The sequence below is a fragment of the Aedes aegypti genome, chromosome 3 (assembly GCF_002204515.2).
Source record: "Aedes aegypti strain LVP_AGWG chromosome 3, AaegL5.0 Primary Assembly, whole genome shotgun sequence".
Classification (NCBI taxonomy): Eukaryota; Metazoa; Arthropoda; class Insecta; order Diptera; family Culicidae; genus Aedes; species Aedes aegypti.
Window position 1 is genome coordinate 342346090 of NC_035109.1, and position 23493 is coordinate 342369582.

The 23493-nt window shown below is 36.8% G+C and overlaps 2 protein-coding genes across 5 annotated transcripts in view; one reads left to right on the top strand and one right to left on the bottom strand.

The window, feature by feature from the left end:
* LOC5579092 (serine/threonine-protein kinase ULK2) overlaps positions 1–23493 on the top strand; it is a 165762-nt gene that overhangs the window by 76522 nt on the left and 65747 nt on the right. The gene's annotated exons all lie outside the window — the stretch shown is intronic.
* LOC5579091 (trophoblast glycoprotein) overlaps positions 1–23493 on the bottom strand; it is a 57376-nt gene that overhangs the window by 27939 nt on the left and 5944 nt on the right. For both annotated transcript variants that reach the window (XM_021850437.1, XM_021850436.1), the window contains exon 2: positions 998–1414. The gene's annotated coding sequence lies outside the window, so the exon portion shown is untranslated. The remainder of the gene's footprint in view (positions 1–997; positions 1415–23493) is intronic.

Sequence of the window (23493 nt, forward strand, 5' to 3'; positions counted from 1 at the left end):
GGAAAATCCGGGAGTTGAGTTTGAATTTGTCTGAACACCCTGTGAAAATATATGCAAAAACTTCTGGTATCACTTAAAAAATGGGAGACAAGGTTTCTACTTAAAATTGTTTGCAAGTCGAGTATGACGGAATACTATATATTTTAAGGTAAACTAATAAAAATAATATTAATATAAATTCAAATTGTCATCAAAACAGACGAAAAACAAACTACAAAGCACATGCTTACAACCATTTGTCCCATCTCTTGCGGATTAGCATACATTAAAAAGAGAAATTGTCATTAGAATCACACGATGCAACATTGTTGCAACCTTTTAAACCCGTGATTAATCACTTATTTAAAACACTAAATCGAATTTGTTTAATGGATGCTGCTCGATAATGTGGCAATGTTTACCAACACGGAGAAAGTAATAGAAAATCACTGGACAGCTGTTGAGCGATCATTATCATATTCTGTTCAAGTGGTGATAAATTGTTGTTGCAGAATAGAATTGTGGCAGCAACAATTGGAGAGGACAATGTCTTTGTTGCTGCGTGTTGGTTGACAATTGATTCACTGGAAATTATTAATACATTGTAAAATCAAAAATTTGCGTTACTTTTATATCCGATATGTAAAATATACTATGTTTCTAAAAATGTATAAAAAATATTTCTTGCCATTTTTCATCACAAACCAATTTTTCTTGAAATATGCAGAAAATAAAGTTTTACCGTCAAACTCCAATAGTGGCATGTCAGCTCAGTAATAGCACTATATTAGCACGCAGGATGAATTACAGTGCTACTTGGTTACTTGGGTAGTCGAATTAAATTGTCAATTACAATCACACATGTTCTCAATAATTGCAAGTTCATCTCTATGACTTGTTTAATACAAAAGTATTGTGGACTGTTGTCGCGAAATTTAGATTTATGGCCCATAGTGCGTTGTTCGCTTTAGTTCTCGTATTTACAATTCCGTAATTTTCCCCCCCGAAAAAATCCTACCGTAGTCACTTTAAGATTTTCCGCCCCCGAATTTCCCGCGACAATAGGACGCACAAAAAAGCAATTTGATGGTCACTTATAACGAGCCAACAATCGTACTGGACTATACTGGAAGGTATATTTCTGTCCATTAACGATTATTCTGCGAGCCGTGTGGAGGAGGGCGATGCCAAACGGATCATAAATTATTTGCCAGAGCTTTAACGGCACCTAAAACCATGCGTTTTCCAACCACACTGCATCGATGTAGATTGCATCCCGCATGGGATGGTTGGTTGTTTTTTGGCATGAAGTCATGCAACTTAATTCTTGAACCGATATTGGAAGATCCCTCGTGGCTGATTTCACTGCATCGGTTACGGAGTACTGTGGCCACAAATGGTTGAACGACAGTGGGTTTTTGCTTTGGGAAGCAGTCTGGAAGGAGAGAGAGAGAGAAACATGGATGCGAATCAGTGGGTTGGATTTGTTTGCGTAGATAAGTAAGTTGTGGTGGTTTTTCCGTAGATAAAATGGGGCTTTAACAGCTGGTGCGGATTCAATTGCTAGTAAAAATTGTGCTTAGCACAGGTTCTACTACTGTTTAGGGATTGGGGCCATTCTTAACCTAGTGGTAACGTGTCTGGGTTCGATTCCCAGTCGGTCCAAGATCTTTTCGTGAAGAAAATTTTCTTGATTTCACCTGACAAAGGATATCATCGCATGATACCCACATGTTATACGAATGCGAAGATGGCTACTTTGGCAAAGAAAACTCTCAGGTAATATCTGTGGAAATGCTTATCGAACACTGAGCTGAGAAGCAGGCCCTTGGAGACATAACGCCAAGAAAGAAGGAAAGCTGAACATAATTGAAGTGTTTTGCTTGTTCAAATTTTATTGGGTGCTTTCGGGCTAAGTTACCGTGCTACAATGAATATTAGATCATCTTATTTCATAAGAATTTGAAACTATAGAAGTACAAAAGATTGAAAGCGTTAAGCGGTATCAGAGTGATTAAAGCTAAATAGACTTATTCTTAGGTTTGATCGGTATTGGTAAAATTTTCACAATAGCTTCTAAGAGAATATAATAAATTAATAAAAAAGGGGTGTCTGGAACAGTTTCTGCTTTGCTATTTATATTTCCATATAAAAAGCCTAGCTACCCTAGTCTTCAACCTATAGTACTAATCATCATATTTTCTTCTCATTTTAGGTTTGTATTGTTTTATCAAATATGGTCGTGATGATTTGAGGTAATTTATTATTTACATTTTTATTTCAAACTAATTGTCCCGGCAAACATAACGAAGGAAGAATCGTTTAAATCCTTTGATCCGTTCTTGAACCAACTCGTGACATACAAATAGCACTCCATTGTTATTTATATAGATATAAAATTTAGATAATCAGATTAAAGATAATCAAAAAATCATTTATCGGAAAGAGTATAATTGGTTTGACAGAGATTTTATAAATTGCCTAATTGAGTCTTATCATTTATCCATCCTGCCTACATATGCACACCGACAATCGCCCGACAACAATGTTTCCAAAGTTCAGCAAACCAAAAGCCGCCAAAAACTGCGACGACTTTGGGTAGACGCAAATCGCTGCCATGGTGGTACCAGTAGGATTGCGGTGACTTTCCCCCCTGACCTGACTCACAGAAGTACAAAACGACCGGTTGTGTGTCTGTTCCTTTGCTACTCAACTAACCAGAACTGGGTGTGTGTCGTCTACTACCAGTAGTGTCATACACATATCGCATCGTTTCGTGTAGCAGAGCAGCATATTTGCCGTTCGTTGGTCGGTAATTAAATTATTTAGAAAAACCACCACCGCCCGTGCCAGCTCCACATTAGACAGCAACAGCTCAGCATTGTTTATACCAGTACTTCCCAAACTGTGCGTCATAGCACTTTTCCTAGTGCGCCGCAAAATCCTAAAAATTTAACTCATACATCAGCTAACAACCTTAGAAGACCTTTACAATATAATCGATCACCATTAATGTGTGAAGAACCTTGTGAAACAGTTAACATCGTATTCGAAAGTCTAGTTTTTAAACAATTGTTGAAACAATCTTTACCGTGGCAATTCATTTAGAGCTTAACGGATTACATATTATGTTTTTAATTGATGACATTGAAGAAGACTTTTCAATATTTTTGTAACGTTATTTATTAAGTTGAAAATCTTACTTGCGTCGTAGATTTACAAAACGACGCAAGTAAGATTTTCAACTTTCGCTACCTAACCACTACTTTCGCCGCTCCGTTGTATGGAGAGACAAAGTGACTTAACCACGAATCAAAACAAAACACTACTTGAGTCGATTTTACACTGGTACAAAAACGTCGAAAGTAACTGAATAAATCGGCTTATCATTTTGTAATAAAATTTTTGTGGGGAATAACAGGAACTCCCTAGTTTTCGAATGCGAGATTATTGTGTGCAAAATTTAAGCAATGTACACGGCGAAAAAATGTCAAAAAGGTGATTCATTTTAAAACAGTTTTAGAAGACAGGTTGTGATTTTTCTGAATTAATTTTCTCAAAACCGTATTGAAGTTACTTACGTCGATTTGAAAAAGTAATCGAGAAATGTTGATTTGACAGCTGCTACGGATTGATTCGACTTACTTTGTACGAGTGTACGGAAAGAAACAAAATGTACAAATGAACTCAGAAAAAAGGTGTTTTATGCGAGGAAACTCATTTGTTTGACGAGTTTATCCTCGGTGTTTTGCGGATTTGATGTAATTAGTATGAATAAACGAGTTATAACGTGAACTTTCATGTGATTTCTGGTTGTCTGGGTAGGCAATAAACCATAATTAAAAGTAGAATAGAAAGAATAAAACGTTTGATACTTTTTTGATTTTTCAAACTCGGCTAGGCGCAACGATCCCAAAATATTTGGGAACCTCTGGTGTACACTATCCTCTAGTGGCAGGACTGGTCCGTGGGTCATATGGTGAAATTGGAGATGTTTCACGTTCCTCGTTGTTCCGCGTCATCATCATAGCCCTACTAGTCCTGTCCTGCAGCGTCATCGTAATGCAGAGCACCATTCTAAGGAGTTTTTCGCGAACAACTGCGGCTCTGTGTGTTTGCAGTTATGAGAGAGTGAGATTTTTTTCGGTCTCAACCGCGTTAACCACAACAAATATGCTGCATTTTGTGGCACTCGAATGCGCTTAGGAGGGAAAACAGCCGTTTTACGTTTCTTATGTTAGTCAGCTCTACTACTCATCAAAACGAATAATCTGAAGAACTTTCGCATTTTGTGGCTATGTACAGTGTACATTGGAGTGATTCAAAGAATAGTTTTTGCTCCACACCGATCATTCGATTCTAAATCAAATTTTGAATGCCCTCTCAAAATTTAAGCTCATTCGGATCAAAACTGAGACTGCACAAGCCCTTCAAAGTATATATGGGAATTTCTATGATAAAGGCAAACATTTCATTTATTCGGTCATGGTGTTTGCCCATGTGCTCTTGGGGATTAGAGCTACGTTGACTCTCACATTCATCAATTACAATTTTGCCGAAGACCATTTTTAAATCGGACGCCTCAGTAATTAGTTATTGATTTTTGGATGAGTTGGAAAACTTTAGCTATTATTATTGGGCTGCTCTGCAGGCATCACTGGGTATTTGTAGTAAAACATAGTAGCCATGATTTCTGCGTGCTACCTTTCGCACCAGATGCAGCAATGTTGCCTGTTTAGAAGTTAAATGAGCACTGTTGAAGAATTTGTGATTATATATAAATCAATAACTAATTACTGAGACGTCTGATTTTAAAACGGCAAAGTTGTATCTGATGAATAAATCTCACAGTGTCAACGCAGCTCTAATCCCCAAGGAGCAAACACTATGACCGAATAAATGAAATGCTTGCTTTTCCCATAGTAATTCCCATATATACTTTGAAGTACTTGTGCAGTCTCAGATTCGGTGTGGAGCAAAAACGATTTTTTGAACCACTCTATGTACATAGATACATCAACATAACATAACACAATAGCAAAAACTTCTCATTCCATCCGCATTTATAGTGTTCTTTCAATGCAATCTCCCAAATAACGAGACAGCAAATCATTACTAAGTTTGAAAAAGTTACTGGGATTCCCTATTCAAATGGAACAAGTATATATCTACACAGCTAAAAAAATGTTGTAAATTTAAGTTTATTTTCATGCACATATTTGGAGCATCAAAATAAACCTAAATTTCAACGACCAATCCATTATTTTTCTATCGAATTCACTTTAAATTTACACGATCATGTATTATTCAACCATTTTTGGTTGAAAATTAAATGTATATTCATTTAAGTTTACATGATGGTGTAATAACACACGAATTTGATTTATTTTTAACAATAGACTTCAGTTTACATCACATTGAAAATTAAATATTTTTTGCTGTGTATATACATTACACACGACAGTATACCGAGATTACATTAGGGATCATTAATAAATGACGTCCATCATGAGAGGGAGGAGGTGTACGAAAGTGCGACAGTGCATGTATTAGGTATTAAAATTAGCGTGACAGAGGGGAAGACGGGTCCAGAAAAATGAAGGACGTCATTTTTAATCTTCCATTAAAAGCTTGTTGTATATCGAAGAACCTATCTTTGGTATTAGAAACCATTGATGAACTAGTCAACACCGCTAGCGCATGACTGCCAACCAATGGGCAACCATAGCAGCAAGTTCGAAAGAACTTGATACTTTTGATAACCAGAGCTACAGATCCAAAGCGCTGATAGAGGTGCATGGTTGTGATGGCAATGACCGCGGTCATCATGTTGAAAACAAACGGACTATGCTTTATCGTGTCAGCACCGAGGAAGCAGTTCTTCTAGCACGATGTAGTAGCGCAGCCCTGGTTAGGTGGCCTACCAAAGACTCTGCACCAACCAAGAAAGGCAAACGTATAGTAGAGCAAACGGATTGATTTTACGGCGAAAGACCCGGCAATGAATAAAGGCAACGACTGGAAACAATCTTGGAACGTAAGAACTTTGAATGATCCCACGCGAGTTGGGCTCCAGGTTCGTGAACTGTGAAATACGCTGGCCGAAAACGTGAATTCTGAGCGGTGGATCCCATCGTCAACACTTCATTCAAGTGCCATATCTACTACAGCGGCCCCGACAGAGCAGAACGTGGAGTCGGCTCCATGTCGACTGATGGGGTAGCTGCACAGTACCGCCAGCAGACAAACGAGCAGTTGGGTAGAATCCACGTGGAAATGGTTGGCACTGGACAACGACGAAGACGAAACGAATGGTTCGATGAAGAGTACCAGAGAGTGACAAACATGAAGAATGTCGCCAGAACCCGTGTGCTTGTGCCCGGTACCCGACAGATCAGAGAGCGGTACAGGGCAGCGAGAGCCGAATAAAAGCGAATCCACTGCAGAAAAAAGGCAGCATGAAGAAAGTGTGATTGCTGAAGCTCATGATAGCATGAACCGGAACGATATGCGGAGATTTCATGCAACGGTCAATGGCGCGTGGCACAATACCGTACCAGTGTCCGCCATGTGTAATGATCGAGAAGGGAATTTGCTGTGCAATAAAACGGCGGTGGCTGCCAGGTGGAAGGAGCACTTTCAGATATTTCCGAACTGTGAACATGGAAATTTAGCGAGAAACAAGATGATCGTTGATGATGACGGCCGAGCAGTGGATACACCGACCATAGGAGAGATTAGCCTATCACAGGATGGTCACCAACATCCATTTGGAAATTCCTGCCTTTTTCCGGTATAAATAAATTTCCAGGTTGTTAATTGAGGGGCCTAAATGAAAAAGGACGACTCTCTGGTCGTTTTTTTAATTGAATATAGTACTAAAAAATCTACTTCAAGCTTTTCAACAATATTTTTATGTGATTTTTCCTTCCTATATGAAAATTATATTATTCGTAAAAGATTGGCGTGTTTTTCTTGACTCCCGTTCAATTAGAACGAAATGAAAAAATAACCTTAAAGTCGATTTTCTAAAAACTAGGTTTTTATCACTTACACCCTTTTGCTTATAACCCCCTCAATTGTGCCAATAGGACGGTTTCTACTCTTGGTATTTTTGATTCACTTTAAAAGGGATTTGTTTTAAAAACTACCAAGCCCATATGTATCAATAACTAGCTATCTCAGCTTCTCAACTTTCTCTGAGGATTTTTAAAAATATTATTCCACAAAAATACGTCAGAGCCCTTGAGAAAAACAACAGTGAAATAATTGTTCAAATCGGTCGTCCCGTTCTTAAGCCAACTCGTGACATACAAACACTATTCCATTTTATTTCTATGTATAAATATGCCTTTTTATACATCTTAATACCACCCTATTCGAAAAAATATTTCAATTCCTAATTTTTCGATTTTATTTGAAGAAATAATGAAGAATTCGCTAAAGCAAATTAGTTTGAGGTGAGGATAAAACAAAGCCGCACATGTTGAAGCATGTATCTCTCCTCACTTATTTAATTTTGAGTCAATTAGATAACTAATGATACATTAGAACAGTGGTACTCATTCTTACCGAGTACACGGGCCATCTCAACACTTTCAAAATAAGTCGCGGGCCGCAAGATTTATAAGGATTAATTTTAACAGCTTTCAATGGGATTGCATAAAAACACTATTTCTATGAAAACGGTAATACATTTCTGGGAACTTTATGATCAAAGCAGGGGGGTTTGTAAGCAAAGATATAAGGTAACAGAGAAACAATGCCAAGTTTTAAATGAATTATGTTAGCTAATATAAAATAATTCATGACAAAAAAAAACTCACCTTCTAATACTTTTTAAAAGCTAGGAACAGAGCTTTACTACTACACTTTACTCAAATTCGATCAACATGTCACTTACACTATTGGACAATGTATTTAAAACTTTTTCGATTAATAATACAAAATAGTCTATTTTAGAGGGTTTTATCTAATTTGTTTTTAAGGATAGATTTATATTAAATTTTAATATAACTTGAATTTTTACATATATTTGTAACATTGTTTTTCTTTTACGAATTAAAAGCAGTAACGGTAAATTTTTCGACAAATTTCAAAAGTTACACAAACCAAAAAAATTGGAATATATTGATAGTATCTTCAGCCAAGTTGAACATTTAAATTAAATTAACAATTATGTTGAAGATACTTGTGTAGGAATCTTATATATTAAGGTAAATAGTTTGATTTTTTTTTTTGAGAAATTCACTTCAATCGGATTGATATTATTTTTAATCTCTTTATTTTTGATATTTTGAAAATGTTGAAACTTAAGTAATGTTCGAAATGCTGTGTTAATTTTATTCATATCAGACTATAAATAAATGAAATTTATCCCACAAAAGTTTACCATTTTGTATGGAAGGTCGAAAAAGTTGAAAATGTATTGTCCAATATTGTACATCTCTTTGCATTTGGGCTTCTCAACCATACAAAAAACATTCCATATTCAAATATTTCAAATAACATAATTTCCAAAGTTTTACAGAAATAGAAGACATTTTTGAAGACAAAATTAAAGAAAAAAAAATTGTAAAAATATCAGCGTGCTGTGGACACCTCTGCAAGACGAAGATCCTGGTTCATTTTTTTAAACTGAAATATGTTCAGCAGAGAGATTTTTAGATATTTGAAGACTTTTTGCTTCCTTTTGAAATTCTAAAAAAAATCAGGTTTTTCAGAAACTTTGAACTTTTGAATAAGTCAAAGTCTATTTAATATTACTCCTTATGCCATGGAAATGGATAAACGCAGAATTATTTTACATGATTTCAATGAATGACTTTCCTAGGACAAAGTTGCAAGAGCAAAGGATTAAACATCAGCAAGAATAAAAATTATAACATGCGCGACGCTCAAAACCTTTTCGAGGGCCGCATGCGGCCCGCGGGCCGCAGTTTGGTGACCACTCTTCTAATACAGTGGCCTAAACGAAAAAGGACGACTCTCTGGTCGGTTTTTTAATTGAATATAGTACTAAAAATCTACTTCAAGCTTTTCAACAATATTTTTATATGATTTTTCCTTCCTATATGAAAATTATATTATTCGTAGAAGATTGGCGTGTTTTTCTTGACTCCCGTTCAATTAGAACGAAATGAAAAAATAACCTTAAAGTCGATTTTCTAAAAACTAGGTTTTTATCACTTACACCCTTTTGCTTATAACCCCCTCAATTGTGCCAATAGGACGGTTTCTACTCTTGGTATTTTTGATTCACTTTAAAAGGGATTTGTTTTAAAAACTACCAAGCCCATATGTATCAATAACTAGCTATCTCGGCTTCTCAACTTTCTCTGAGGATTTTTAAAAATATTATTCCACAAAAATACATCAAAGCCCTTGATAAAAACAACAGTGAAATAATTGTTCAAATCGGTCGTCCCGTTCTTAAGCCAACTCGTGACATACAAAAACTATTCCATTTTTTTTATTTCTATGTATAAATATGCCTTTTTATACATCTTAATACCACCCTATTCGAAAAAATATTTGAATTCCTAATTTTTCGATTTTATTTGAAGAAATAATGAAGAATTCGCTAAAGCAAATTAGTTTGAGGTGAGGATAAAACAAAGCCGCACATGTTGAAGCATGTATCTCTCCTTACTTATTTAATTTTTAGTCAATTAGATAACTAATGATACATTAGATTCTAATCAGAGTTCCAAACATCTTGCAGAAAGTTTAAGCACCCAAACATATTGGATTCATAATTTTCTTTAGTTACTGAATAGTAAATCAATAAATCCAAATATTTTTGAAAACAATGCTCTATTCATAAGAGCTTCTAATGATTAGAAGCTCTTATAAATAAAGCATTGTTTTCAAAAATATTTGGATTTATTGATTTACTATTCAGTAACTAAAGAAAATTATGAATCCAATATGTTTGGGTGCTTAAACTTTCTGCAAGATGTTTGGAACTCTGATTTAAAACTTTAATCAGATAAGCTAGAGAAAAAATCAAGTCCTGATAGTAAGAGAAAATAAATCATAAAATATTTCGAAACATGGCCAACTAATTTGGAAAGTTTTTAAGATGTTTAGTGTAGCTAAGTAAACTATTCTACAAGAAATAAAATCAATAATGTTTAAATGTAATACGTCCAAGATTACAAATGCCATTAAGGAAATATCATCAACTTTCCACAACTTATTTTCAAATTTGGGGATTGAAGATCTTCGTTCAAAGTTAGTTTCCCAGCGACCATCTCAAATTCCCGGTTTTCCCCGTCATTTTCCCGTTCGAGAGATAGAGAGACCTTGAAAACGTGAGTAGGGACTCAAGTCGGCCATCTTTGAATTCCGAGATGTTTCACCTTAATTCTACCAAAATGAAGCACATGGTTGCAGCGAGAAATAAAGGCAGGCTGAGTGATGTAGGTGCTGAGGTAGTGTTTGAAGTTGTTGAAGAATTTGTTTACCTTTGAACACTTGTGACATGTGACAACGACGTCACATAAGAAACGTCACTACTCACTGCAGGTGAATTATTTCAAATTTTAGCGAGAGAAGCGACCATAGAGTTAGCTTGTTTGCCGTGAATTTCGCTCTCAGTATGAGGGCTTCCCGGAATATGATTGCTTAATCCGTTTTAAGGCTAGTTTTGCGTCCCGGTTCCCGAACTTGCCCAAACATAAAGATGGTTGAAAGTTGCTTTAATTGAGTTATGAGATTGTCTTTGTTAATTGTTTTAGAGCCGGTTCTGTATGCTCTTTATGATGCAGTGCAATTCCGGGCGCGCACTACTCTGCACATGTTCACTTCGCCGATCAGCGAATGCGAGGGGTTTGGATGGATTGCACTTCTGTCATCGACCGACGATGGCGGCAACAGCATTGCATCGATGCGGGAAGGCCGCCAGATGGTTCGCTCCAGTTCTCAGAGAAGGCAATAAAAAAAAACTTTCAAGATTCCTGAAATTGTGTATGGGTACCGCTAGTGGACGAGTCCCGATCGGGGAGGATCGTAAATTTGAGTTGAACCTGACGAACCGGTTTTTTGTACGATGTCGAATACGGCGAAACTTCTTTTAATTCATAATTTTCGAATTAAGAACATTTTCGGCAAAATGCTATGACCACCTTTTCTAATTCTTTCCTATGAAGGACATAAAACATTTTCAGATCAACTCGCAAATTGACATTACATTTTCATTACATAGACTACGTTTTTTTGTTGAGTTGTAACAAAGAAAATTCCAGAAATTCGTAAAAAAATACTTTCAAAATTGTGCAAAACTTTTAGGAACAATTACAAACTTCAAATAATGGCAGGTTTTTCTAGATGTCTTCAAAGATTTGAGCGTTTGCTCTAATTTTTATATTCATTAAATAAATTAAATTAATTTCAATTGATCTTATTGGTTGGCGGTTCATCTACTTGTAGGCAATGAAGAAAATCGAAAAAGGAGATGCGAGTAACTGACACTGAAGAAGATTACAAGTGGTAGGGTTTTCTTTTCTTTTTCTTGGCATTACGTCCTCACTGAGACAGAGCCTGCTTCTCAGCTTAGTGTTCTTATGAGCACTTCCACAGTTATCAACTGAGAGCTTTCTTTGCCATAGTTGCCATTTTCGCATTCGTACATCGTGTGGCAGGTACGATGATATTCTATGCCTAGGGAAGTCAAGGAAATTTCCATTACGAAAAGATCCTGGACCGACCGGGATTCGAACCCAGACACCTTCAGCATGTAGCCGCGGACTCTAACCGCTCGGCTAAGGAAGGCCCCTGTGGTAGGGTTAGAGGCACTAGTTTTGGCCATAGCGCCAATTGTGGATTATACACCGTTTTACATTTAGTAATTCGTTCAAATTGATTCAAAAAAATGGTAGAAGCATAATTTTCCTTATAGTTTTATCTTTTATAGATCTAATTTGGCCACTCTCATAAGAAATCGAAGTGGATGGCCAATTTAGAAACTGAAATTAAGGATGTGGCTGAAACAGGTTATGGGGGCCTATATTTATCAACGCGATTTTTAATGAGAACATAAGGTGTATGCTCAATTCCGATATTTTTCATACATAATATGGATTGAAAGCTTTTATTTGGCGTATTTGCCATACTCTTAGAGCTTCCCTTGAACACATTTTCTTTTAGGCTGGCTAACATTGGCGCTTGTACCCTAGTCATAATACGGCGAAATTAACAGACAGAATACTAAAATCTACTATTTTTATTCTCTTTATTAAGATTCTGCTCAAAGGAATTCGATTACGTTAGGTTAAAGTGAACGAGTATGCATTTTTTTGCGATTAAAAAGCTCGCAATTACCTCTACCCGGTAAACATCCAAGTCAACGAAAGCACAACAGGTTCATCGTACATCGACCGCAAGTTGAAGACCAAAACGGACGAAGCCCTTTTCACACAGCCAACGTAATGCAGCCCACAGACGCTCAGACGGTTTGACCAACATTGACTCCGCCCCCAAGTTAGTCAAACCGATTTATGTTTCTGCAACCGTTTGACCGGCTGTCAACGTTTGTTGCAGCAACACCATATTTCTTCGCATGTTTTGAATGCTCTCGGCAAGCCTAGTGAATATGTGATTATTATTTTTTTCGATTTCTGTGGCTGTGGGGGTGATTATTTCTATGGCAATAATCGTTGTGAGAAAGAGCAGAACTTTCAGAATTTAAATACCGGAAGAAATGGATATTGAGGAATTACAATTACAATTCGCACGAAGTATTCCGGCAGAACTCTAAAAGTATGAGGGATCTCTATCGGGGATTATTCTCAGCAGTCATCGAAATGAGAATGGCTAAGGTAATTTCTTCAAAGTTTGTATCCGGAGTCTTTAGCGGTTTCCTCTAGTTATTCTACTTTGAAGTCTTTCCAGAACCATTGATTATACTAGGGATTCCACCAGAAAGTCTTCCTGGGATTCTACCAGGAATTTCATCAACAATTCCTCTAGAAATTTATCCACAGATTTACCCAGAAATTCCTCCGAGGAAAATTCTTCAGGCTGGCTTTCTTCCAGAGGTTCCTTCAAAGATTTTTTTGCGAATTATTCAAAGATTCCTTCATTTGCTCTAAAAGTTATATCATTGTTCAGGAATCACATAAGGAATTATTTCAGATACTTCTCAATAAATATATCACCAGAAATTCCCATAAGGATTTCACCAGAACTTTTTTCAAGGATTCTCTTAGAACTCCTCCATAAATTCAACCAAAAGGAATTTCTTCAGCGATTCTTTCTTGTAGTTTTCTCTACAGAGTCCTCCAGAGATTTACCCAAAAACTTCCAAGGGATTTATTCATCCAATACTTCCTTCATGAATTCCTCCAAAATATCCTCCACAGATGTATTTAGGAATTCCTCCATCGAAACTTCAAGAAATTCTATACAGATTATATATGGATTTTTGTCCTGCGCTTTTACTAGGAATTCATCTAGAAATTTTTATAGAGAGTGCTCAAGAAATTATTACAGGAATTCCATCAATAATTCCACCAGGAATTTCTCCTATGTATCAAAAACCTTTCCCTAGGAACACCTCCAAAAAATTCTTCAGTGATTAACCCAAACATTCTTCCAGAGATTCCAACGCGATTTGTGCTAGAATTTCCTTCAAAAACTTCTACAGAAATACATGTAGGGATTCACTTCAGGAACTCTTACAGTGATTCCACCCAAAATTTCTCCAAGGATTCATTAAGGAATTCCTCTTGAGATTTCACCAGGAAGCTTTCGGGAATTCAACAAGAAATACTGCAAAAGAATTTGCCCAGGTTACTTTGAGGGGATTCTTCAATAAATTATTTTATGCATTCTTCCAGTGTTTCCTTAAAAGATTTCTCTTTGTATCCCTTAAGGGAACCTACGAGGCATTCGACCTTGAATTTTTGAAGGAATTACTTTAAGAATCTACCGGATATTTCTCCGAGGATTCCTAAAGGAATTTATCCAGCAATTCCTTCCAGTACATCTTGGAGGATTTTTTCCAAGGAATCCACCAGGAATTGCCTTATAGAATCCTGTAGAAACTCCTTCAGGGATTCCTTTAAAAGTTCTTACGGAGATCTATTAAGGAATTTTCCCAGTGAATTTCTCCTGTGTTTTCTTTGGTGATTCCTCCAATGATTTCAGTATAAATTATTCCATGATTTTGTCCAGAAATTTCCCAAAAAATCCTTCAAGGGATTCAACATGAAGTTCAACCCTTCGTGGAATTGCTGGTCGATTCTCTCGCGGTTTTCCAGAAAAAAAAAGTCATTTGAACTTGCGTTTTTTTTTATTAATACCCTGGAGAAATTTCTAATAATCCTGAAAAATTCGAAGAAGGAAAATCCTAGTCGAATCATTGAAGTATTTTCTGGTAGAACTTCTGGCGAAGCTGTATTAGATTTTTCTGGTAAAGAATTTCTAGCGAAACTCTATTGATATTCTTAACCCTGGAATTTCTTTAAAAAAAACACCATTCCGGAAGAAATAGTTAGAGACAATACTGGTGAAATCTCTGAAGGAACCGAAAGATTTTTTTTTTTCAGAATGTTCGGAAGAACTTTTAGAAGATTTTCTTGAATTTCTGGTGAAATCACCGGAAAAATATTGGTGAAGCTTCTGAAAGAATTTTTAGTGGAACCCCTATGAGAATTTCAGCTCATTCCTTGAAGATTTTCATGATGGAAATCATAGAGAATTACCTGGGCGAATTTCAGATCTAGTGATATCACTAGAAGGAATTTCTGATGAAAATCGTAGATTAACTAGTGATGGAATCCCTAGAGGAACCACTGATAGAATCTCTGGAAGAAATCGAGGTGGAATCTCTGAAGGAACTGCTGATGGAATTGCTGGAAAAACTTCTAATGGAGTTGCTAGATATATTCCTGATGGAATCCTTGGAGAAGTTCCAGTTGCAATCGCTGAAGGAACTCCTGATGGAATCCCTGGATAAATTTCTGATGAAACTCCTGTAAGAATCTAGAAGAATTCTTTATGACATTCCTAGAAAGAGTCCTGATGGAATTCCTCAAGGAATTCCTGATATAATCTCTGGAGGAAATCCTGATTGAACCTTTGGATGCAATTCAGGTGGAATCTCTGAAAGAACTCTGAAGGAACTCCTGATGCAGTCCCCAGAAGAAATCTGATGGAAGCCCTAAAGGTATTCCTGATAGTATCCCTATAGGAACTCCTGATAGAATCCTTGGATTAACTCCTGATGGAATCCTTGGAAGAACTCCTATCTATAGATATTCTTGAAAGAACTCCTAATCATTGGAGGGACTTCTGACGGAATCCATTTAGGAACTCCTAATAAAATCCCTGGTAGAATTCCTGATAAGTTTCCAGATAGAACTCCTGATAGAATCCTTAGAGGAACTCCTCATAATATTTCTATAAGAAACATTGATGGAATTCCTCGAGGAACATTTTATTTATTCTCTTGAAAAAATCCGAGTGAAATCTCAGGAGGAACTTTTGATAGAATCCCTGGAGGAACTCCTGATGAAATCTCCAGAAGAACTCTGATGAAAGCCCTAAAGGTACTCCCGATAGAATCCAGATGCAGATACATAAATACGGATAATATAGATACAGGAGCCCCTGATGAAATCCCTGGGGAAACTCCTGAAGGAATCCTTGGAAGAATTTGTAAAGATATTCTTGAAGGAACTCTGTATGGAATCATTGAAGGAAGTCCTGTTGAAATCCCGAGAAGAACTCCTAGAACTAGAGCAACGACGGACAGAGTCCATGGAGGAATTCCAGGTGGAATCTCTGAAATATCTCCTGATAGAATCCCTGGAGAAACTTCTGTAGAAATCCCTAGTTGAGTTCTAGGTGCAATCCCTGAAAGAATTCCTGATCGAATCTCTGGAGGAATTTCAGATGGAATCCCTGAAAGAATTCCTGATGGAATCCCTAGCCGAACACTTGATGATACCCCCAGAAGAATTCTTGATGGTATTCCTAGAGGAACTAGAATCCCTAGAGCTAGTCCTGATAAAAACCCTGAAGGAACTGCTAAATAAAACCTTCGTGAAATTTATGATTGAATCTTTAGAAGTTCTCCTGATGGAATGCCTGGATAAAATTGTGCTTAATTCCCTAGAATAACTCTTGCTTCTAGAGCAGAGGCCTTCCTTAGCCGAGTGGTCAGAGTCCGTGGCTACAAAGCAAAACCATGCTGAAGGTTTCTGGGTTAAATTTCCGGTCGGTCCAGGATCTTTTCGTAATGGAAATTTCCTTGACTTCCCTGGGCATAAAGTATCATCGTACCTGCTACACGATATACGAAGTTGAGAAGTAGGCTCTGTCCCAGTGAAGACGTAACGTCAAGAAGAAGAAGAACTCCTCATTCTCAGAAGAATCACTGATGGAATATTTGTAGGAACTCCTGATAGAATCGCATGAGGAATTTCAGTTGAACTTTCGGTAGGAATTTATAAAGAAATTCTTACCGAAATTTCTGGAGTTTCTCCAGAAATCCAATCAAGATTTTGTCTAGTGATAACAAGAAATTTCTGTAAGAATTCCTTTATAAATTCCTACCGAAAGTTCAACTGGTGGAATCATGAAAAAGTTTTGGAAGAATGGATGGATTTTTTTGAATCACAGGTAAAACTGCTGATGGATTTTTTGAAGATATTTCTGGAGAAATTGGTTCAGGAATAATTAAAGAATGCTTGATGAATTTGCTAAAGAAAACGGTTAGAGATAGTTGGAAACGATATTTCACTATCTATATAGAAACAACTCAAGAGCGCGCATTTGATGAATCACTATGGCACCGACGCTACGTAAATTCACGCATTTTGACTTTCCACCCATCTGCATCGGTAGTTCCTGGGACGTTGAAGCTTCAATTTGACACGATGACGTCGATGTTCGTGCAACATCCCTACAGACGGTACGATCGGTTCGTCAAACATTTGGCTCCGCCCACCGGTGGTTTGAGCAAAATCAAACTCGTTTGATTTTGGCCGACCGATTCGTCAACCGTCAAATCGGTTTCACAAACTGTCAAATTGGTTCGTCAAGCAGCATCACACACGGTCAAACATAGCACCAACATGAGCATCAACCTGGGGGGCGGAGTCAATGTTGGTCAAACCGTCTGAGCGTCTGTGGGGTGCATAACACAGAGAACCCATCGCGCTACGGTTTTCCGATGGAGCTCTCCATTGTGCTAGCTAGCTCAATTCTCCTTGAGTCTAAAAATTGCCCTGCCAACTGACAAGGATAAAGCCATCCAAACACATTCAGGTCGCTGCCAAATCCATACCGCCGTGGAACACGCAACGCGACGAAAGCAATGACAACAACGACCTAAGCTACACTGAGGCAAAAAATTAGGATTTCGATAATTCATGACTTATGAACCAGTGAAAATATGGTTTCATTGAACAACCATTTCGAAAATGAGGATTACTTGAGATCGATGACTTGGAATAAATAACAATTGCTACAATAACTGCACCGGTATAGAAGATTGATGCAAGCTTAGTTAATTAGGACTACATGTAAACAAATATCGGAACAAATAATTTTTCATATTATTTACTGGATAAATTCATTGAATGAAAAAAAAAAATGATAATGCAAACTTACAGTTTTTATCAATTTTCATTGTAGCGCCAAATCATATTTATTTCTCACGAAATTATTAAGTATTTTAGCCTCAGTGTAGAAAAACGGTCAGGCTTCCAGCCTTTTTTGTGCTGTCCATCAATATGTTGCCGGATTTGTTGTTTGTTGCTCCCGTCCTGTGTCAGCTCACGGAAAAGGAAACGAAACCCATTGAATATCGTTTCGAAAAAAACGTATCCGTTCCTGTTCGTGTGCAAGCCTATGGGATGACTTTTCCACGCAATATTGAAAGCCGTTCGACAACGGTTCTACAACGAAGCTCAGTTTTCGGGACGTGAGGAATCAGTAATCACGTATCAGCCTTGACACAGATGGACATTAGACCGGTCAAATATACATTTAGATGAAGATGCATGAAGTTTGCTTTTTTAACTGTTACTCTAATGGTTAAAGTAATTTCAAATAGCATTTGTACCTCACACGAACTTTGGATAACATAAAGCTAATTTTTATTTCCGTTGCTTTTTATAAACCAGTCTAGCGAAGTGTCAAGTATTCGAGTCGTGTGATAAACAAATAATTTAATCTGCTTTGAATTGTTTATACAGTTCATAATACTATATGATTACTTCATGATACATTGATAGGTTAAAATTTTTACTCAAAAACCTAATTTTCAAACAATTTTTGAAATAAATCAGATCTTATGAAAATGTTCATTGCTCAATTGTAACTCCTTCATAAAGCAATATGGAGCATTTAAAGGTTAATGGAAGCACATCACAACCTAAATGGACAATCAAAATTCATTGACAACAGTGAGTTCCGCCTGACTACCAGATGTCTGGGCGGACTGATTGACGGTACATCGGCTGAATATGCTTCTTCTTTCCCGACTGTGCAAGTGTCATTGTCTGGCAATCTGGTGCGTTGGGGGTTGCAATGTAGTTAAGTTTTATAAATAGCAAGATCACTTGATTAAGCTTAATTGATGGGTAGGAAGGTCGATATGCTGGGAAGGACACGAGTAGACCTTTTGTCGAACTGTGTGTCGATGAGAAGTGAATTATTTCACTCTCGTGCGATGTAGCATCAAAATAACACGAACAAAAATAAACGTAAATTCTTTACAATATAATGTGCATTTTATTACCAGTGATGAATTGTATTGTAGCTGTATAATGGACCATATCTGAGAAACCTTCGGAGGTATCTTTTGAGATATTCTAGAAGAATTAACTGTAAAACTCATCACAGAATTACTGGAGGAATTGCTAGGATTATGCTAGACTGAATGTTTGTAAGATTCCTTATGCAAAATAAATGCTGAAAAAAGTCCTAGTGAAATAAACTAAAAAAAAATCATGGAAAAATTTCTTAGAAGAATTCCTCAAGACATCTTATTATAAGGACTCCTTGACGAACACACTTGATGAAAAACCTCTCCGCGAACTTCTTCTTCTTCTTCTTCTTGGCATTAACGTCCTCATTGGGACAGAAGCCTGCTTCTCAGCGTAGTGTTCTTATGAGCACTTCCACAGTTATTAATTGAGAGCTTTCTTTGTCAAAGTTGGCATTCGTATATCGTGTGGCGGGTACGATGATACTCTATGCCCAGGGAAGCAGCCCCTCTCCGTGAACTATAATTCTTAAAAACCCTGTTCTAGCAAATCACTGTTTAGCATGAACCAAGAGTGTTATAATTTTCAACATACCATGCCACAACAAACCCATATAAAGTTATCAAGTGCAGCTGCCACCCACTCTCTATAACCCTGACAAAGTGCTGATTGATTGATTTTCGATCGAGTGTTGTCTATCAACCAGAGACGACCACGTCAATGTGCAGAGCCGGATTTAGATTTGGTAATTTTTGAGCCCGTTCATGTCTAAACCCCTAGGTGTATAATCGGTGTTTAGTACTGCCGCAGTACTGGAAATCATAGACGCATTTTGTGCCAACTTGAACAGATGTTGGCAGCAAACTTTCTAGATGTGTAGGACCTTGACAAAATGAGCCACTTTACATATTTAGTTTTTCCAAAATTTATCTTGATTATTATCTAAAAAGTGCCAAACTATCTACCCGATTTTTTTTTTTTGCTAAATAGCAGTCGAATAATGGGAACTCCTTCAAAAACTGCTGTAAATACCGTTTTGATTCATATTACGGACACTTAAGGCCTCAGTGAAGTATAACCCTGCTTGGACCATACAAAATAAATCATTCTGTATGATTTTTTAGCGTTATCGAGCGTCGGAAGCCCTTAACTTTCGGATGGTGGGTAAAGAATACGCGTCCGCAACTTGAATAATTTTAAATAAACCAAAACATGTGGCCTTTTCATGATTCTTATTCCGGACGCTCCCTCACTTTTGCCTCATATTCCGGACGCTTTGATTCGAATTACGGACAGCTCATGATAATCATTATTGGAACAGTCAAATCATCAATTGAAATCGTTCAACCAATTAAGAGACGTCTAAGGTAGTTGGGCATTATAAATTTGCAATGATATTTATGGAAAAAACCTAATAAAACGAGCCTCGAAAATGAGAACTTTTGGACGGCGAAAATTGAAACATTTCGTGTGAAATGTTTCCCATACAAACGAGAGTGTCCGGAATTTGAAGCTGTCCGTAATATGAATCAAAACGGTATAAATATCTTGTAAATGATTGTCTACATTTTTAAATAAAAATTCTAGAGAAAAATCTCAATTTTTTTTTTAATCAGAAGTCGTAGAAAAAAATGCTAATTTTTATTTGGATGAAATTTTGTTTACTACCAACCTATGGACGCGAGCTTGTCAAGGTCTACACACTCATTGAAATCTAAAAGGGTGCTGCTATCTCGGAATACGATTTGGCGTGAAATGGGTTTAAAACTAAGGTATTTCCGGACGCCCCCTAAGTCCAACCCTGCCAACTACCAAGTCTGCAAACAACGTGATTCACCGTTGTTGTGTGGAGTTCAGTATCGCGGTATGTATCTACTGCTTATAAAGTCCATTCGTAGCGTTTCACATCACACCATACGGTGTTCGGTGGAAATCAATACGCACGCGACATTTTACGGCCTCTTTGTGACGATGACGATCGATGAAACGGATTCACAAAGAAGGAATTTCCTACCTAACTGGGTTCCAAGGTTCATTTCTCGAGAACAATGACCAAACCCAACGAGCATGGGACAGATTACGATGGCAAGCCGGTGCTGAAGTTATCTTTTATTCACAACCGTACCTCTACACCTATACCGATTACTGATAAGAGCGCTTTGGTAAATGCGCCCATCGTATATTGACGCAACGCACAGTGGGTCAAAATGGCATCTAATACATGCGGCTTATTACTGCCATATTCTATGTAAAAACGTCAAGTGATCAAATGTTGATAGTTTCATTCGCCGGAATCGTGTATAAATGCTCGTTGTGTCCCATTTTGCCCTTAACAATGCTAAATGCTATTTTTCAGGAATGCAAAACAAGTATAACTAATTGTTACTAATTTAATATAGTTTTTCTTGTGTATAATAATCTGGGTAATGAGACGAAAAACACTTCAATTAGTGTTAGTGATTGGTAGAGCTCGTTTTGCCGCATTTGGACCTAGAAATTATCTATGTTAGTGTATTTTCAACTGATTGCGGCAATTCAAATAATTATTTCCTGATGTAGAATCATCCGAGAAATACAGTGGACAGCATTGCTACTAGTCCCAGTAACTGTAATAGCTCAAACATTTTACTCTTAAAAGCTATTATACTGGAATTAAAACCAATTGTAACTGATTGCGGCAAACTAAATAAATTGTATCCGAAGAAGAAGAAGATGGAGAACATTTGATTTAGTAAATGAATGAAAAACAGATTAGAATAGTACAATACCATTTAATTCCACTAGAGTTTGTATCCTTTGACAGATACGCGTATTTCGACCTCAACTGTAAGGCCGTTTCCAGTGTCATGTACTAGACTCGACTTCTTAAATTAAGTAGTATAGTACTAAATTCGATTTTTCATTCATTTATAGGTTTTCCACTAAACAGCTCGAAGATTTATTATTTGATTTAGCCCCATTTTGCTACAAACATGTCCCATTTTGCTACAAACATGTTTTTTATGTATTAAAGAATCTTTAGTTTTCTTTTATTTGCTATGATTGTTGTAATAGAATTAAGATATTCATTAAGGCTGTAATGTCAATTAAATTAAACAAATAAATATAAATAAATAAAACTGACTGCAGTTCAAAAAAATATTTTCTGATGCAGAATCTTCTGAAGAATGTAATGGATCACATTCAAATCGTTCTAAGTTGAGCTTGAGCTTGAGCTTGATTGGCCGCCCGTGTTGTTACTCCAGTATCGCCAGATCAGCTGCACTTACACAAGGAACCAATCAGATGACAGCTTAAGACTAACAGACACCCTCAGTGTATAAGTGTTGGTGATCTGCTATTTTAGGCGATAATGCCGCCTGCCACATCAGAATGCTGACAAATGAGAGGAAGAGGGAGAAATTGATGAAGCATTAAACTAGTTCTCACGGTGACCGTATATACCACTGCGTCTACGCCAGTTCATACGGGAAGGTGTAGGGCTGGTATAATTTTTATGGCAGAGAGGCTTGCTGTTTGGTTAATATGCTGCTTAATAGAGTGGTTCAAAAAATCGTTTTTGCTTCACACCGCTCATTCAATTCAAGATCAAATTCTAAGTGTCCTCCCAAAATTTGAGCTCATTCGGATGAAAATTAAGACTGCACAAGCGGGAAATATACGGGATAATGATTAGGAATAATCCTAAGCATGTCATTGAATCAGGTGAAAGTGAGAAGAACAGTTTGTTTGATATTTATTTGATAATTTTGAATTTGACTAACTCATTTTATTCAAATATTTTTTATTTTCATTTCAAAGCTATATGGATAAAAAATTGAGGATTCAGATGAGACAAAAACCATCTGGTACCCTAATTGCCATGTAAAGAATACCACGCTGTATTAATTTTATCAGTATTTGGTTTTCTGGGATCAGGAGAGACGACAAATATGCATTTTTAATGCTACCCCTTATGTGGGGTATCATGCAACACACTTTGCTACCAGAAGTTCACTATTAACACTTCAGTCGTCGCGCTGTTGTATTTTGTACAACACTAGTGAGAAAAGCTCGTTTTTCGTGCACAACAGCAGCGTGGTGGTTTTAACGGTGGCAAATCGCGCAACGACAGAAAGGTTAAAAACTTAACTTATATCGTGGTAATATGATCGTTTAATAATCTTCTGCAGGGAAAGCATAACAATAATCAGAAACAGATTACTCTACTGCCCATAACTGCATATTTGTAACATTTGACAAAAGTAGGCATTGAGTAAATGGAATACCAAGTGTGCATTTTATGGCAGTATGGGAGAAAACTAAAATTTCTAAAAATTACCAGGAACTCTAAAGTGCTTATTTGAGGCTGATATTTTGTACAACTCATATCGCATACTAGGAGAATTGTCAAAAAATAATTCTGATAGAAATTTCATTACTATCACGTTACGAGGCTCATTTATAATCTCAATGTGACTGTTATGCGGTTATAATTACCAATGTGACAAAACAACTTGGTATTTTTTTCGAATTCTCTAGAACAATCTCACAGATTTCAGTAAGTTGATCGAAAGTATTTATCATTTGATGACTCTCCAATTTTTTTTTTGTTAACCCCATTTTGTCAAAAATGTCGAATGTGACTGTTTTGCAGTTATGGGTAGTCTACTCTTAGAAAACTATTTTTTATTTATTGAATCATGAGTATTAAATCAATTCGATTGAAAACTCCATTGGCATTGCATAGGGTGTCCAGACGAGGAAAATTGAGCATATCATAAGTCTTGTCAGCCTTTAAAACGTTTTAATG